Below are 6,950 nucleotides of genomic sequence, written 5' to 3' on the forward strand. Positions count from 1 at the left end.
AGAGGAACAATAGCATGCTGCTTTCTGCAAACATTTTCGCTTTAAGTGATGGACAATGTGTGTGTGTGTGTGTGTGTGTCTGTATGAATAATATACATTTTTGGCAGGCCCTCGATATGTGTGTGCAAGCTAGCAAGTGGCCAACAATGTGTAGGCTCTGACCCAGCTGTGTGGGCCATGTGGAGGAGGATGTACCAAAGGGTCAGGAGCTGGCAGCTGGTGAGGAGGAAGGAGACCCAGACATCAGGAGCTATTTTAACATGGTGGCCAGTGTGTGTGTGTGTGTGTGTTTAGTCGGAGAAAACTACATGGAGCAAGAAACACGATCATGTTGTGCAAGTGTCCATGTCTATTAAATCAGATAAGCACATTAACACATTAACAACAATGAAAGCACACACTCCCCCGTCCGTCCGTTTAAAGAGTCCCTCCCAGTTAACAGTTGTCCCCCAGAGTCAGTGCACGCACTCAAAGTCCACACGGCGTGTTGAGCTTGTGGCTGAGCAGTCATTAACACCTTCAGCAGCGAGGGTCTGGTTTCCCTCTGACATCACTGATGGTTTTGACCCCAGGAGCAGAGAGGTCACAGACAAGTCACATGAGCTGTTGCCAGGGGATACACACAAGCCTATATATAATATATATATATATATATATATATATATATATATATGCTGACATAAAGTAAAGCAAAATGCTTTTGAGTACCTGTGTAATTATTATTATAATTATAATAATTATTATACATAACCCCTATTTCATTTTTAGAATTGTTTTTACGACTGTTTTATTGTGTTTTTTTTATTCTCGCAGACTACCTTGGAGATATTGTATAGTGCTATATAAATAAACATTGATTGATTGATTGATTGATTATTATTATTATTGTAATTTCCTTTAGTATAAACAGTTAGCCAAACTATGTGAACTAATTCATTTTGATGTAAAATCAATTTATCAAATTTAATCAATTTTTATGTTAAAAAATATGTAAGTGTCAAAATCAAAGCCAAGAATGTTGGTTTGCAAACTGTGATGTCAAAAAGTTTGTAATACTATGGGTTAATAGCAATATTTGGAGTCACTGAGTTTGACTAATGAAGGAATAAACTTGTCCTAAAGAGTTTTGGCGGTTTTCTCTCAAAGATGTTAAAGAAACAATATGTAAAAGTCTGAATGAATAACACAACAGGAGAAAAAAGTGACTTCACATTCTTAATGACATTTCCTTCAAAATGCCTGTAATTTGGAGTTACAACATCTGTTATTAGCCAACAGTTAATAAAACAGACACGGCGACGCCACGCCATTACTATGAACAGCAACCGTAACCCTGTCACAGTGTCATTTAATACGACTAGGTTTTCTAAACCTCAAAACCAAAGGCCATTCTAATCAAACCACCTCTAATCACTGCTGTCAGTGACTCCCAGAGGTGGATGTAATGTGTCTTGCTCCCTGATAAAGCTCCTGTGTGTTGGCAGGTCTAGAAATATGCCGCAACATCTGTGAAGCTACTTGGGGTCCTAACGTTTCACTGTGCTCCAGCTAAAGCAAACAAGGGGAAACATATTGGGAAGGAATTAAGGGCAGATTTCAGACAGACTGTATTGTTAAGCTTTCACCAGTAAGTTGTCTGTTTCAGTCAGTGTCTACAGACAGCCTGACCTGGCAACCACATTCTGGACCTGGCAACCTCAGACAATTGTTACAAGGTACTGGTTTGCTAGGTCTGGAGATTTCAACTACACACCTCTTATGGAGGCTGCACATGTGTGAGGGTTTTGATGGAGGAGAATCCGAAATGATTGAAAATGAAACCTTGCTGTGTTCCTCATCATTTGCACCTCACACTTTTCCATCCCATCCCATCAGATTCATATAGGGTCATCACTAATACCCCCTCACACACACACAATTCCACACAGACCAGCAGACAGACCATTTGTTCATTTGCTCGCTGAAAAAGCGAACAGATGACGGCTCCTGCTCTCGGCGCAGTGCCGGTCGCGGTGGCGGTGGCAGTAGCAGCGGCTGGCGGCCCCGTGCTCATCATTCCACAAAACCCCAGCCAGATGTCCCCAAGCCTGGGAGGCAGGTGGGCCTCGGCCCCCCCTCTGCCGCACCGCGATGATGCTGGCAGCTCTTCAAACCTGCTGGGTATAACCTTTAATTCACATGCTTTTTCTGGCAAGGCAGGCTGAGGGGCTGCCATCTGCCCAGCCTGTTGTGGTACACAGAGAGCGAGAGCGAGAGGAAATGAGAGGGGAAGAGAGAGAAAGAAAGACACAGAGAGAGAGAGAGTGGTGGGTGGCATAGTGAATACCCATATTGCCCGGGGGCCACCTAAGAGAATACTATTGTGGTGGTCCATCAGTTTAGTAGAAGACCTTTTGCCCTGTGTGGTGTGTTCATGTACAAACACACACACACACACACACACACACACACACAGGTAGACATCTACAGTATATGTAGATGAAATCCTCTTTATTTAACACTCAGTATTTAGTGTATTGTAGCGCTGTAACTGTATCCAGACTATATAACGAGACTTTCAAAATATGTCCTATTAATGACTCTGCGCGTTATTGCATCAGACGTCGTCACCTTCTGGAGCAAACTAATTTCTGTCCGGTCCATGCAGATGCTCACCAGATGCAGGGATTTCCACTTGAGTCAAACACAAATTAGATTGTTTTACAGTATCCGCTTTCATCTGTTAGTGAGCAGAACCTTTATTGCCTTTCAGTACACTCTGTCATGGAGGAAGGGCTTCGGTTCAGAACAGATGTCATTAATAATCCCCAGCATAATGAAACACAGCTGATCCCTAAGTCATGATACAGTCAACAAACAAGGCAGCGCTCACCCCGGAGGTGAGCGAGAGGATGGAAAAAAGTCATATTACAATGTTTGGAATTATTGCAAGGCTGCATTAACTGATAAGATCAAGGGAAGAGTGGAGGAACAAATGGAAAGTGTCTTATCTATTGATGGGGCTTAAATCTTGACGACTTGTTTATACATTATGTGGCCTTTTCTTTTTATTATTATTATTATTTCTGCAAATCTGTGTTGATAAAATGTTTGAAATTATGAAACAGGTCTGGTGACAGCAGAAAGATAATAAAACCTTTCAGTTCATTCCTTCCAATACATTGTTTTGGAGGATTCACATAATTGATATTGAACCAATATAAAAAAGGCATACATATCATACATATATAAATATATATTATGTATATATATATATACAGAACTGAAAAACAAGATAAGGATCTTTGTTGATCCCCTTAGGGGACATCCAGGAGTTAAGGGAAGAAAAGTGGTTAAAAAAGAGAAAGGGATAGATGTATAGACAGACAGATGGATAAGAATGTCTTATAATAAATGTAATTCTACTTACAAAGATCATTAACAGTAGACAAAGTGATACTAAAAACATTTCCCTCAGAAAATATTATAATGAACTGTTGAATGATGAGAATCTGTCGAAAGCATTGTCACATTGTTCTGAGGCTTACTGGAGTTTGAGTATGCAAATCCACGTCTGGGTCTGATCTCACACAAGACAGTTTTTTTTAAGTCAGTCGTGCACCCCTATCCTTACTTTTTCCAGCTTCTGAGAAAATGGGAGGTAAAGAAAAGAGAAAAAAAAAAATAAATAAATGAGAGAGCATGTCAGAAGATCAGAGAGACAAGAAAAGGGAAAAAAAAAAAAAGAGGCACAAAAAGAGAAGTGGGGGGTAAGTCAAGTAAGATCCAAGGATTTAAATGACATGAAGGAATGATAAAGAGGAAGAAGGGGAGGCAGAGTCAGACTGAGAGGAGTAGACAGAAGAGACACGATGAGCAACGCACATCAAATGCAAGACACAATGAACAGAAAGAAGACGCCAAAAATAGGAGAAAAACATTTGAAGAAGTAGGGAAAGCGAAGGGAAGAGTGAGAGACAGAGACGGGTGCTGCAGAGAGGCAGCCACAGGCCTGCTGTGTGGTGCATGGTGGAGGCTCATCATTCAGCTAATTATGATCAGGCTTTTCCCTGCAGGCACAGCAGCACTGGAAATGGAAAGTCTTTGTTCTCACACACCCCAATGGAAGCAATGGGGCATGGCGCCATGCAGATGAGACACACACACACACACACACACGTGCACAGACACACAAACACAAGCATGTGTGTGGATTTGTGTGTACACTGTGCTCACTCCCACACATACATTCTTCTGCACACGTCCCATCACCGACCATTTGTTGTCACACAAACCCCACACACCTCTCCCTCTCTCGTCCTCACAGATAATCACGCATGTGCGCGTGCGACACACTCGCACGCGCACAAACCAATACGACAACACGTCCTATCTCATACACACACACACACACACACACACACTGTCAGGCTCAGCTCTTCACCAAGAATGCACTGGAACATCCTGACACTATACTATCACTTAACACTGCACCCACTGAGCCAAGTTATCCATCACTATTACAGAAACCAGACGTCTTTTAGAACAACCGGTGTATTCAATTAGAGAATAGTGAAGAAAAGTGAAAGTTTTCTATCAATCAGAGACTAAATTGGTGCAAAAAAAAAAAAAAATGTCTAGCTTCACTGCTCAGGCCTCTTTGAGCAATTAGTACGGACGCACAAACACAATATTTCTAAGCTCACAAGGTCAAATTATCCATAATGGCAACAGCTACCTGTCAGGACCACACTGTGACGTTCATGGCCACTGAGCAGCACTTACTAATTGAAATTTATGGGTTTTCAAACACTTAATCATGAAAAAAGGGGCAAATGATTGCTTTATTAATAAATAAAGCAAAAGAGACAGCCTGCCGAGAAGTAGGACCTCGACTGAATGCATTAGTGCCCTCTTTAGTTCAAATATTTCATAATAATAAAGCCCGTTCAAAGCAGAAAGTTGTGCTACGTCTACAAAGCATTTGACGCCTTTGTTTCTTTAAAAAAAAGGGAGCTTGAGATTGGGAGAAATTGATCACAGAAGGTAAGGACAAAAATGTGAAAACACCTCTACGGATGGTGGATAACACATTTCAGTAAACAGCAACATGAAACATGAATTTCCATTTCTTTTTGTAATTCTCGATTGTTTCCTCGCAATTACTAACTCTTGCATGGCGAACAATTAGCCCTCTGCGTATTGTGTTCTGCTGCTCGCGGTGAACAAGACTGTTCAAGGATCCTCTCAGACAAAAAACCACAGGTGTCAGTCTGAGAGCGGGAGTGAGTCAGTGCTGGCTGTCGTATAAAAAAAACACAAATCTTTTGTTAACGCACAATGTGGAAAATCTAACATCTGTGCACAGGAGAGGGAGACTTCGCAGGTGACACCGCGAGAGATGCAGCATGCAGACCTTTATTTTCTTTCTTTTTTTAACATTTTAACACAATCAAAAAGCTCAAGGGTAAACTAGACTACACTGGACTGGATGCAGATCTCACTCACATGTGATGGCAGAGGAGGTGGTTTCAAAAACAGAGACAAGAAAAGGATTCAAGGGGAAAATGAATTTAGATCGTTTTTTGACTCTTGGGTGCACTGAAATTAGTTGACTGGAAAATGAAGTAAGCGGCTGAGAACAAGTCCTTGTTACGGGGATTATAATAAAGATGCATCTTTCGGCTTAAAAACACTCTGTCGGCGTCATCTTTGTAAATAAAATAACAAGGAAGATGCACTCCCTTCAAAGAGGAGAGAAGTAAATGTATGCAAAATACAAGGGGATTGGACACATAGCCTCTGGATCTTGGGCAGCAGTGCTGTAAAAATCACAGATAAATAACTCAAAATACAGCAGCCAATGCATTCATAGATAGATTGATCTGTGCACTTCCACCTGAATGGTTATAGATTGGTCCATAACTGAGCCCACTCTCCACACTTTTCCCTCCAATGATTTTTCGGGAAGTACGTTTCTCAAGACTGTGATAATGTGCTGCATAGATTGGGCATTAATTATGTTTCAGACTCTGTGTGGGTGTGCATTTGTGTTTGGTGCTTTGTGGGCTGAGTGTGTCATAGTGTCATAGCACGGCTGCAAAAATCTGCCGTGACGTCGTTTTTTTTATCGCGACACAGTTGCCGAGCAAAGCAGTTGTTTTCGGTGTAACTGAATCATTAGAATCAGTCCATTAAAAAGTTAGTTCACTACGTCCTGCATGACCGGGAGCACAGACGGAGCACAGCTGCGGGTGAGCGGGTTGTGATTCGGCTCACGATTGCTGGGTTTTCGGCAGTGGTGTCGCCAAATATCCCAGACTCCTCTGTGAAACACTGAGATTTTTGAAATGTCCTCGCTAATACGCGATAATAAATACGAGATGTTTTCAGTGGGTTGTGCTTGTGCTTCTTGAAAAAAAATGAAGGGGTTGGACAAATTCTGCAGTGATGGACTCACAAAGACACAAGGGTAGAAAAAACACACATCTTCACACATCTGTGCCCGAGGAACAATTGATCTTTCCAACCAGAACTCTCTGGTTACAAGCCCAGTTCCCTTCCTCTTGGCCACAGGTAGAATGTCTTTCAATATTATTACAGATTTTCAATCATTTGCAAACAGAACTGACGCCTGAAATCACAGTGTGCCACTGGCAGAAAGTTACATAAACCTGCAGCGCTGGCACACTGTGGTGCAAAGCATTGTTCCTTCTTTCATGATGTCTAGCACTGCAGACCTCTGGCAGGCAGGAGATCTCTTGGCATGGTTTTTGCGCCACTCTCCGTCTGCCTTCTCTTGTTTACAGTACAAACACATCTGCCTTTCACGCATAAGTGGCTCCTCAGAGTTGTGCAACGGTAAACAATACACCCCTGCTCCCAGAAAGAGGTGTGCATTGCAAAATAATGTCCCCAAAGCTGAGGGGACTTGGCAAAAACACACAGGTTGTTTTAATGAGCTGCTTATC

This window comes from Solea solea, chromosome 20 (genome assembly GCF_958295425.1).
Source record: "Solea solea chromosome 20, fSolSol10.1, whole genome shotgun sequence".
Taxonomy (NCBI): Eukaryota; Metazoa; Chordata; class Actinopteri; order Pleuronectiformes; family Soleidae; genus Solea; species Solea solea.